The sequence below is a fragment of the Saccoglossus kowalevskii genome, chromosome 6 (assembly GCF_978046115.1).
Source record: "Saccoglossus kowalevskii chromosome 6, keSacKowa6.1, whole genome shotgun sequence".
NCBI classification, from domain to species: domain Eukaryota; kingdom Metazoa; phylum Hemichordata; class Enteropneusta; family Harrimaniidae; genus Saccoglossus; species Saccoglossus kowalevskii.
In genome coordinates, this window is record NC_140646.1 from 42,003,653 (window position 1) to 42,016,704 (window position 13,052).

A 13,052-nucleotide genomic window follows, 5' to 3' on the forward strand; every position below is an offset into this window, starting at 1 on the left:
ACCCATACTTTGAATCAATATGGGAGAAAAGCTCAATATCAACCCATGAAGTGACAGACCCATGCTTTGAATCAATATGGGAGAAAAGCTTAATATCAGCCCATGAAGTGACAGACCCATGCTTTGAATCAATATGGGAGAAAAGCTCAATATCAGCCCATGAAGTGACAGACCCATGCTTTGAATCAATATGGGAGAAAAGCTCAATATCAACCCATGAAGTGACAGACCCATGCTTTGAATCAATATGGGAGAAAAGCTCAATATCAGCCCATGAAGTGACAGACCCATGCTTTGAATCAATATGGGAGAAAAGCTCAATATCAGCCCATGAAGTGACAGACCCATGCTTTGAATCAATATGGGAGAAAAGCTCAATATCAGCCCATGAAGTGACAGACCCATGCTTTGAATCAATATGGGAGAAAAGCTCAATATCAACCCATGAAGTGACAGACCCATGCTTTGAATCAATATGGGAGAAAAGCTCAATATCAGCCCATGAAGTGACAGACCCATGCTTTGAATCAATATGGGAGAAAAGCTCAATATCAGCCCATGAAGTGACAGACCCATGCTTTGAATCAATATGGGAGAAAAGCTCAATATCAGCCCATGAAGTGACAGACCCATGCTTTGAATCAATATGGGAGAAAAGCTCAATATCAGCCCATGAAGTGACAGACCCATACTTTGAATCAATATTGGAGAAAAGCTCAATATCAGCCCATGAAGTGACAGACCCATGCTTTGAATCAATATGGGAGAAAAGCTCAATATCAACCCATGAAGTGACAGACCCATGCTTTGAATCAATATGGGAGAAAAGCTCAATATCAACCCATGAAGTGACAGACCCATGCTTTGAATCAATATGGGAGAAAAGCTTAATATCAGCCCATGAAGTGACAGACCCATGCTTTGAATCAATATGGGAGAAAAGCTCAATATCAACCCATGAAGTGACAGACCCATGCTTTGAATCAATATGGGAGAAAAGCTCAATATCAACCCATGAAGTGACAGACCCATGCTTTGAATCAATATGGGAGAAAAGCTCAATATCAGCCCATGAAGTGACAGACCCATGCTTTAAATCAATATGGGAGAAAAGCTCAATATCAGCCCATGAAGTGACAGATCCATGCTTTGAATCAATATGGGAGAAAAGCTCAATATCAGCCCATGAAGTGACAGACCCATGCTTTGAATCAATATGGGAGAAAAGCTTAATATCAACCCATGAAGTGACAGACCCATGCTTTGAATCAATATGGGAGAAAAGCTCAATATCAGCCCATGAAGTGACAGACCCATGCTTTGAATCAATATGGGAGAAAAGCTCAATATCAGCCCATGAAGTGACAGACCCATGCTTTGAATCAATATGGGAGAAAAGCTCAATATCAGCCCATGAAGTGACAGACCCATGCTTTGAATCAATATGGGAGAAAAGCTCAATATCAGCCCATGAAGTGACAGACCCATGCTTTAAATCAATATGGGAGAAAAGCTCAATATCAGCCCATGAAGTGACAGACCCATGCTTTGAATCAATATGGGAGAAAAGCTCAATATCAGCCCATGAAGTGACAGACCCATGCTTTGAATCAATATGGGAGAAAAGCTTAATATCAACCCATGAAGTGACAGACCCATGCTTTGAATCAATATGGGAGAAAAGCTCAATATCAGCCATGAAGTGACAGACCCATGCTTTGAATCAATATGGGAGAAAAGCTCAATATCAACCCATGAAGTGACAGACCCATGCTTTGAATCAATATGGGAGAAAAGCTCAATATCAGCCCATGAAGTGACAGACCCATGCTTTGAATCAATATGGAGAAAAGCTCAATATCAGCCCATGAAGTGACAGACCCATGCTTTGAATCAATATGGGAGAAAAGCTCAATATCAGCCCATGAAGTGACAGACCCATGCTTTGAATCAATATGGGAGAAAAGCTTAATATCAACCCATGAAGTGACAGACCCATGCTTTGAATCAATATGGGAGAAAAGCTCAATATCAGCCCATGAAGTGACAGACCCATGCTTTAAATCAATATGGGAGAAAAGCTCAATATCAGCCCATGAAGTGACAGACCCATGCTTTGAATCAATATGGGAGAAAAGCTTAATATCAACCCATGAAGTGACAGACCCATGCTTTGAATCAATATGGGAGAAAAGCTTAATATCAGCCCATGAAGTGACAGACCCATGCTTTGAATCAATATGGGAGAAAAGCTCAATATCAGCCCATGAAGTGACAGACCCATGCTTTGAATCAATATGGGAGAAAAGCTCAATATCAGCCCATGAAGTGACAGACCCATGCTTTGAATCAATATGGGAGAAAAGCTCAATATCAGCCCATGAAGTGACAGACCCATGCTTTAAATCAATATGGGAGAAAAGCTCAATATCAGCCCATGAAGTGACAGACCCATGCTTTGAATCAATATGGGAGAAAAGCTTAATATCAACCCATGAAGTGACAGACCCATGCTTTGAATCAATATGGGAGAAAAGCTCAATATCAGCCCATGAAGTGACAGACCCATGCTTTGAATCAATATGGGAGAAAAGCTTAATATCAACCCATGAAGTGACAGACCCATGCTTTGAATCAATATGGGAGAAAAGCTTAATATCAACCCATGAAGTGACAGACCCATGCTTTGAATCAATATGGGAGAAAAGCTCAATATCAGCCCATGAAGTGACAGACCCATGCTTTGAATCAATATGGGAGAAAAGCTTAATATCAACCCATGAAGTGACAGACCCATGCTTTGAATCAATATGGGAGAAAAGCTTAATATCAGCCCATGAAGTGACAGACCCATGCTTTGAATCAATATGGGAGAAAAGCTTAATATCAACCCATGAAGTGACAGACCCATGCTTTGAATCAATATGGGAGAAAAGCTCAATATCAGCCCATGAAGTGACAGACCCATGCTTTGAATCAATATGGGAGAAAAGCTTAATATCAACCCATGAAGTGACAGACCCATGCTTTGAATCAATATGGGAGAAAAGCTTAATATCAACCCATGAAGTGACAGACCCATGCTTTGAATCAATATGGGAGAAAAGCTTAATATCAACCCATGAAGTGACAGACCCATGCTTTGAATCAATATGGGAGAAAAGCTTAATATCAGCCCATGAAGTGACAGACCCATGCTTTGAATCAATATGGGAGAAAAGCTCAATATCAGCCCATGAAGTGACAGACCCATGCTTTGAATCAATATGGGAGAAAAGCTCAATATCAACCCATGAAGTGACAGACCCATGCTTTGAATCAATATGGGAGAAAAGCTCAATATCAGCCCATGAAGTGACAGACCCATGCTTTGAATCAATATGGGAGAAAAGCTCAATATCAGCCCATGAAGTGACAGACCCATGCTTTGAATCAATATGGGAGAAAAGCTCAATATCAGCCCATGAAGTGACAGACCCATGCTTTGAATCAATATGGGAGAAAAGCTCAATATCAGCCCATGAAGTGACAGACCCATGCTTTAAATCAATATGGGAGAAAAGCTCAATATCAACCCATGAAGTGACAGACCCATGCTTTGAATCAATATGGGAGAAAAGCTCAATATCAGCCCATGAAGTGACAGACCCATGCTTTGAATCAATATGGGAGAAAAGCTCAATATCAACCCATGAAGTGACAGATCCATGCTTTGAATCAATATGGGAGAAAAGCTCAATATCAGCCCATGAAGTGACAGACCCATGCTTTGAATCAATATGGGAGAAAAGCTCAATATCAGCCCATGAAGTGACAGACCCATGCTTTGAATCAATATGGGAGAAAAGCTCAATATCAGCCCATGAAGTGACAGACCCATGCTTTAAATCAATATGGGAGAAAAGCTCAATATCAGCCCATGAAGTGACAGACCCATGCTTTGAATCAATATGGGAGAAAAGCTTAATATCAACCCATGAAGTGACAGACCCATGCTTTGAATCAATATGGGAGAAAAGCTTAATATCAGCCCATGAAGTGACAGACCCATGCTTTGAATCAATATGGGAGAAAAGCTCAATATCAGCCCATGAAGTGACAGACCCATGCTTTGAATCAATATGGGAGAAAAGCTCAATATCAGCCCATGAAGTGACAGACCCATGCTTTAAATCAATATGGGAGAAAAGCTTAATATCAGCCCATGAAGTGACAGACCCATGCTTTAAATCAATATGGGAGAAAAGCTCAATATCAACCCATGAAGTGACAGATCCATGCTTTGAATCAATATGGGAGAAAAGCTTAATATCAACCCATGAAGTGACAGACCCATGCTTTAAATCAATATGGGAGAAAAGCTCAATATCAGCCCATGAAGTGACAGACCCATGCTTTAAATCAATATGGGAGAAAAGCTTAATATCAGCCCATGAAGTGACAGACCCATGCTTTAAATCAATATGGGAGAAAAGCTCAATATCAGCCCATGAAGTGACAGACCCATGCTTTGAATCAATATGGGAGAAAAGCTTAATATCAACCCATGAAGTGACAGACCCATGCTTTAAATCAATATGGGAGAAAAGCTTAATATCAGCCCATGAAGTGACAGACCCATGCTTTGAATCAATATGGGAGAAAAGCTCAATATCAACCCATGAAGTGACAGACCCATGCTTTGAATCAATATGGGAGAAAAGCTTAATATCAGCCCATGAAGTGACAGACCCATGCTTTGAATCAATATGGGAGAAAAGCTTAATATCAGCCCATGAAGTGACAGACCCATGCTTTGAATCAATATGGGAGAAAAGCTTAATATCAGCCCATGAAGTGACAGACCCATGCTTTGAATCAATATGGGAGAAAAGCTCAATATCAGCCCATGAAGTGACAGACCCATGCTTTAAATCAATATGGGAGAAAAGCTCAATATCAGCCCATGAAGTGACAGACCCATGCTTTGAATCAATATGGGAGAAAAGCTCAATATCAGCCCATGAAGTGACAGACCCATGCTTTAAATCAATATGGGAGAAAAGCTCAATATCAGCCCATGAAGTGACAGACCCATGCTTTGAATCAATATGGGAGAAAAGCTCAATATCAGCCCATGAAGTGACAGACCCATGCTTTGAATCAATATGGGAGAAAAGCTCAATATCAACCCATGAAGTGACAGACCCATGCTTTGAATCAATATGGGAGAAAAGCTTAATATCAGCCCATGAAGTGACAGACCCATGCTTTGAATCAATATGGGAGAAAAGCTCAATATCAGCCCATGAAGTGACAGACCCATGCTTTAAATCAATATGGGAGAAAAGCTCAATATCAACCCATGAAGTGACAGACCCATGCTTTGAATCAATATGGGAGAAAAGCTTAATATCAACCCATGAAGTGACAGACCCATGCTTTGAATCAATATGGGAGAAAAGCTTAATATCAGCCCATGAAGTGACAGACCCATGCTTTGAATCAATATGGGAGAAAAGCTCAATATCAGCCCATGAAGTGACAGACCCATGCTTTGAATCAATATGGGAGAAAAGCTTAATATCAGCCCATGAAGTGACAGACCCATGCTTTAAATCAATATGGGAGAAAAGCTCAATATCAGCCCATGAAGTGACAGACCCATGCTTTGAATCAATATGGGAGAAAAGCTCAATATCAGCCCATGAAGTGACAGACCCATGCTTTGAATCAATATGGGAGAAAAGCTCAATATCAGCCCATGAAGTGACAGACCCATGCTTTGAATCAATATGGGAGAAAAGCTCAATATCAGCCCATGAAGTGACAGACCCATGCTTTGAATCAATATGGGAGAAAAGCTTAATATCAGCCCATGAAGTGACAGACCCATGCTTTGAATCAATATGGGAGAAAAGCTCAATATCAACCCATGAAGTGACAGACCCATGCTTTGAATCAATATGGGAGAAAAGCTTAATATCAGCCCATGAAGTGACAGACCCATGCTTTGAATCAATATGGGAGAAAAGCTCAATATCAGCCCATGAAGTGACAGACCCATGCTTTAAATCAATATGGGAGAAAAGCTCAATATCAGCCCATGAAGTGACAGACCCATGCTTTGAATCAATATGGGAGAAAAGCTTAATATCAGCCCATGAAGTGACAGACCCATGCTTTGAATCAATATGGGAGAAAAGCTCAATATCAACCCATGAAGTGACAGACCCATGCTTTAAATCAATATGGGAGAAAAGCTCAATATCAGCCCATGAAGTGACAGACCCATGCTTTGAATCAATATGGGAGAAAAGCTCAATATCAGCCCAAGAAGTGACAGACCCATGCTTTAAATCAATATGGGAGAAAAGCTTAATATCAACCCATGAAGTGACAGACCCATGCTTTGAATCAATATGGGAGAAAAGCTTAATATCAACCCATGAAGTGACAGACCCATGCTTTAAATCAATATGGGAGAAAAGCTCAATATCAGCCCATGAAGTGACAGACCCATGCTTTAAATCAATATGGGAGAAAAGCTTAATATCAACCCATGAAGTGACAGACCCATGCTTTGAATCAATATGGGAGAAAAGCTTAATATCAACCCATGAAGTGACAGACCCATGCTTTGAATCAATATGGGAGAAAAGCTTAATATCAACCCATGAAGTGACAGACCCATGCTTTGAATCAATATGGGAGAAAAGCTCAATATCAGCCCATGAAGTGACAGACCCATGCTTTAAATCAATATGGGAGAAAAGCTCAATATCAGCCCATGAAGTGACAGACCCATGCTTTGAATCAATATGGGAGAAAAGCTCAATATCAACCCATGAAGTGACAGACCCATGCTTTGAATCAATATTGGAGAAAAGCTTAATATCAACCCATGAAGTGACAGACCCATGCTTTGAATCAATATGGGAGAAAAGCTTAATATCAACCCATGAAGTGACAGACCCATGCTTTGAATCAATAATGGAGAAAAGCTTAATATCAACCCATGAAGTGACAGACCCATGCTTTGAATCAATATGGGAGAAAAGCTCAATATCAACCCATGAAGTGACAGACCCATGCTTTAAATCAATATGGGAGAAAAGCTCAATATCAGCCCATGAAGTGACAGACCCATGCTTTAAATCAATATGGGAGAAAAGCTTAATATCAACCCATGAAGTGACAGACCCATGCTTTGAATCAATATGGGAGAAAAGCTTAATATCAACCCATGAAGTGACAGACCCATGCTTTGAATCAATATGGGAGAAAAGCTCAATATCAACCCATGAAGTGACAGACCCATGCTTTGAATCAATATGGGAGAAAAGCTCAATATCAGCCCATGAAGTGACAGACCCATGCTTTAAATCAATATGGGAGAAAAGCTCAATATCAGCCCATGAAGTGACAGACCCATGCTTTGAATCAATATGGGAGAAAAGCTTAATATCAACCCATGAAGTGACAGACCCATGCTTTGAATCAATATGGGAGAAAAGCTCAATATCAGCCCATGAAGTGACAGACCCATGCTTTGAATCAATATGGGAGAAAAGCTCAATATCAGCCCATGAAGTGACAGACCCATGCTTTAAATCAATATGGGAGAAAAGCTCAATATCAGCCCATGAAGTGACAGACCCATGCTTTGAATCAATATTGGAGAAAAGCTCAATATCAGCCCATGAAGTGACAGACCCATGCTTTAAATCAATATGGGAGAAAAGCTCAATATCAGCCCATGAAGTGACAGACCCATGCTTTGAATCAATATGGGAGAAAAGCTCAATATCAGCCCATGAAGTGACAGACCCATGCTTTGAATCAATATGGGAGAAAAGCTCAATATCAACCCATGAAGTGACAGACCCATGCTTTAAATCAATATGGGAGAAAAGCTCAATATCAACCCATGAAGTGACAGACCCATGCTTTAAATCAATATGGGAGAAAAGCTCAATATCAACCCATGAAGTGACAGACCCATGCTTTAAATCAATATGGGAGAAAAGCTCAATATCAACCCATGAAGTGACAGACCCATGCTTTAAATCAATATGGGAGAAAAGCTCAATATCAGCCCATGAAGTGACAGACCCATGCTTTGAATCAATATTGGAGAAAAGCTCAATATCAGCCCATGAAGTGACAGACCCATGCTTTGAATCAATATGGGAGAAAAGCTCAATATCAGCCCATGAAGTGACAGACCCATGCTTTAAATCAATATGGGAGAAAAGCTCAATATCAGCCCATGAAGTGACAGACCCATGCTTTGAATCAATATTGGAGAAAAGCTCAATATCAGCCCATGAAGTGACAGACCCATGCTTTGAATCAATATGGGAGAAAAGCTCAATATCAGCCCATGAAGTGACAGACCCATGCTTTGAATCAATATGGGAGAAAAGCTTAATATCAACCCATGAAGTGACAGACCCATGCTTTAAATCAATATGGGAGAAAAGCTTAATATCAGCCCATGAAGTGACAGACCCATGCTTTGAATCAATATTGGAGAAAAGCTCAATATCAGCCCATGAAGTGACAGACCCATGCTTTGAATCAATATTGGAGAAAAGCTCAATATCAGCCCATGAAGTGACAGACCCATGCTTTGAATCAATATGGGAGAAAAGCTCAATATCAGCCCATGAAGTGACAGACCCATGCTTTGAATCAATATGGGAGAAAAGCTCAATATCAGCCCATGAAGTGACAGACCCATGCTTTGAATCAATATGGGAGAAAAGCTCAATATCAGCCCATGAAGTGACAGACCCATGCTTTGAATCAATATGGGAGAAAAGCTCAATATCAGCCCATGAAGTGACAGACCCATGCTTTGAATCAATATTGGAGAAAAGCTTAATATCAGCCCATGAAGTGACAGACCCATGCTTTGAATCAATATGGGAGAAAAGCTTAATATCAGCCCATGAAGTGACAGACCCATGCTTTGAATCAATATGGGAGAAAAGCTCAATATCAGCCCATGAAGTGACAGACCCATGCTTTGAATCAATATGGGAGAAAAGCTCAATATCAGCCCATGAAGTGACAGATCCATGCTTTGAATCAATATGGGAGAAAAGCTCAATATCAACCCATGAAGTGACAGACCCATGCTTTGAATCAATATGGGAGAAAAGCTCAATATCAACCCATGAAGTGACAGACCCATGCTTTGAATCAATATGGGAGAAAAGCTCAATATCAACCCATGAAGTGACAGACCCATGCTTTGAATCAATATTGGAGAAAAGCTCAATATCAGCCCATGAAGTGACAGACCCATGCTTTGAATCAATATGGGAGAAAAGCTCAATATCAGCCCATGAAGTGACAGACCCATGCTTTGAATCAATATGGGAGAAAAGCTCAATATCAACCCATGAAGTGACAGACCCATGCTTTGAATCAATATGGGAGAAAAGCTCAATATCAGCCCATGAAGTGACAGACCCATGCTTTGAATCAATATGGGAGAAAAGCTCAATATCAGCCCATGAAGTGACAGACCCATGCTTTGAATCAATATGGGAGAAAAGCTTAATATCAGCCCATGAAGTGACAGACCCATGCTTTAAATCAATATGGGAGAAAAGCTCAATATCAGCCCATGAAGTGACAGATCCATGCTTTGAATCAATATGGGAGAAAAGCTCAATATCAGCCCATGAAGTGACAGACCCATGCTTTGAATCAATATGGGAGAAAAGCTCAATATCAGCCCATGAAGTGACAGACCCATGCTTTGAATCAATATGGGAGAAAAGCTCAATATCAACCCATGAAGTGACAGATCCATGCTTTGAATCAATATGGGAGAAAAGCTCAATATCAGCCCATGAAGTGACAGACCCATGCTTTAAATCAATATGGGAGAAAAGCTCAATATCAACCCATGAAGTGACAGATCCATGCTTTGAATCAATATGGGAGAAAAGCTCAATATCAGCCCATGAAGTGACAGACCCATGCTTTGAATCAATATGGGAGAAAAGCTCAATATCAGCCCATGAAATGACAGACCCATGCTTTGAATCAATATGGGAGAAAAGCTCAATATCAGCCCATGAAGTGACAGACCCATGCTTTGAATCAATATGGGAGAAAAGCTCAATATCAGCCCATGAAGTGACAGACCCATGCTTTGAATCAATATGGGAGAAAAGCTCAATATCAGCCCATGAAGTGACAGACCCATGCTTTGAATCAATATGGGAGAAAAGCTCAATATCAGCCCATGAAGTGACAGATCCATGCTTTGAATCAATATGGGAGAAAAGCTCAATATCAGCCCATGAAGTGACAGACCCATGCTTTGAATCAATATGGGAGAAAAGCTCAATATCAGCCCATGAAGTGACAGACCCATGCTTTGAATCAATATGGGAGAAAAGCTCAATATCAGCCCATGAAGTGACAGATCCATGCTTTGAATCAATATGGGAGAAAAGCTCAATATCAGCCCATGAAGTGACAGATCCATGCTTTGAATCAATATGGGAGAAAAGCTCAATATCAGCCCATGAAGTGACAGACCCATGCTTTGAATCAATATGGGAGAAAAGCTCAATATCAGCCCATGAAGTGACAGACCCATGCTTTGAATCAATATGGGAGAAAAGCTCAATATCAACCCATGAAGTGACAGACCCATGCTTTGAATCAATATTGGAGAAAAGCTCAATATCAGCCCATGAAGTGACAGATCCATGCTTTGAATCAATATGGGAGAAAAGCTCAATATCAGCCCATGAAGTGACAGACCCATGCTTTGAATCAATATGGGAGAAAAGCTCAATATCAGCCCATGAAGTGACAGACCCATGCTTTGAATCAATATGGGAGAAAAGCTCAATATCAGCCCATGAAGTGACAGACCCATGCTTTGAATCAATATGGGAGAAAAGCTCAATATCAGCCCATGAAGTGACAGACCCATGCTTTGAATCAATATGGGAGAAAAGCTCAATATCAGCCCATGAAGTGACAGACCCATGCTTTGAATCAATATGGGAGAAAAGCTCAATATCAGCCCATGAAGTGACAGACCCATGCTTTGAATCAATATGGGAGAAAAGCTCAATATCAGCCCATGAAGTGACAGACCCATGCTTTGAATCAATATGGGAGAAAAGCTCAATATCAGCCCATGAAGTGACAGACCCATGCTTTAAATCAATATGGGAGAAAAGCTCAATATCAGCCCATGAAGTGACAGACCCATGCTTTGAATCAATATTGGAGAAAAGCTCAATATCAGCCCATGAAGTGACAGACCCATGCTTTGAATCAATATTGGAGAAAAGCTCAATATCAGCCCATGAAGTGACAGATCCATGCTTTAAATCAATATGGGAGAAAAGCTCAATATCAGCCCATGAAGTGACAGACCCATGCTTTGAATCAATATGGGAGAAAAGCTCAATATCAGCCCGTGAAGTGACAGACCCATGCTTTGAATCATCTCATCATGATGATCAAGAACATTTTCAGAAACAAATTGAAAAGTAAACAGCATAAATATTTGTCATGGTTGAAACCATCCTAAATGTCACATGTATCCCAGCAGTGAACACTACATGATGTGCAGTGATAACAAAGTGGATTAAAACTAACAAGATCATCATTGAAACTTACTGTTGACTTCTTTGTTAATATGTTTTCAAATTTCCAAAGTCACTCACAAGTCAAGGAAAACTGCTGTTGTGTATGGAGTTCACTATGAGGGCAATCCTAATACAAGTAGTACATATTTACTGACATGCCATGCACAAATGACAAGCTGTATGATAAATCCATTGTTCTTAAACTTTATTGAAATCTGTTAACTTTTCAGTGTGATGGATCATTTTTTATACAACTAGACTACATGGTTTTGGTGAAGAAACTATTTTCAAACAGAGTGCTTTCCTGCATCTCAATACCACCATATTAACAAATTTCATTGACATGAAGACAAATAAATGCCACATTTTAGCAGTATTATTGTAGGTGAAAAGTCTAAATAAACTGTAAATTGCATTGAATCACAGCTAGTATATAGTTTTTCAATAGACATGATTTGGGATAAATTAATTGATTGATTGATGTAGATTCACTTCAGCAACATGCAGTTGTAGGCAAATATTTAACTATACCAGCTTCAGTTTCACCAAACATGTTGATTCTGTATTGTAGACATCCAGATTACCTTTGAAAGTTAACGCAATATTCACAAAATATGAAAAACATGGTTTCATTATTATAAACAGAAGGAAGCAGGAAAACATAATTTACACATACTGGTGTCCAAACGTACATTTTAAGATATTTCCAATGGACTGTGTATTAAACTTGTGAAAAAATTATACATACATAGGGAACTTAAACCTTTATCTATAATATAATACAATTACATGACTAGGAGGTATTACATTACATTCAGTGTGTATTTATGTCAAACAAGCATTGAGAATAGTCTCCTTGGTATATTTCACAATTTTGATTTTTCAAAACAAGATGAATGATTATTAAAAAAAAAGTGCCTAAAAACTGCACATTTTAAAAATGAAACTGACAACCAGTCAATCACTTTTTTAAAACAAGATGACAAATCCGATACACACATGCAATAGATACATACCGGTATATTTCAAATAACAAAATGGCCAACAGTTGACATGCAAAACCAAATAATTTCCATCAGTGTGCTATAAATGTTCTCTGAAATTAGTTTCCAACTACAGTACTAGTGAATTTATAAACATTGTCCTGATTGTTATTAGTTACATTGCAGACAACCCATAGATTTAGTATCGCCAAACTCGATGACGTATATCAGTGTAAAAAGTGTGAGCAGGTAACATATGTTCCTTCCTAGCATTGGACCGTGACAGTTCCTGTCAGTGGCACAACATCATCTATCACCCCAAAACATGGAGAAAATTTAACATCAAGTTCATCTACTATTTCATGAACAGGCTGACCAAAGACATGTCTCGAGATTTGTGTGATATTAATGGTTGCAATTCTTGGAGCTGCATCCACATACTGACGTTTTCATT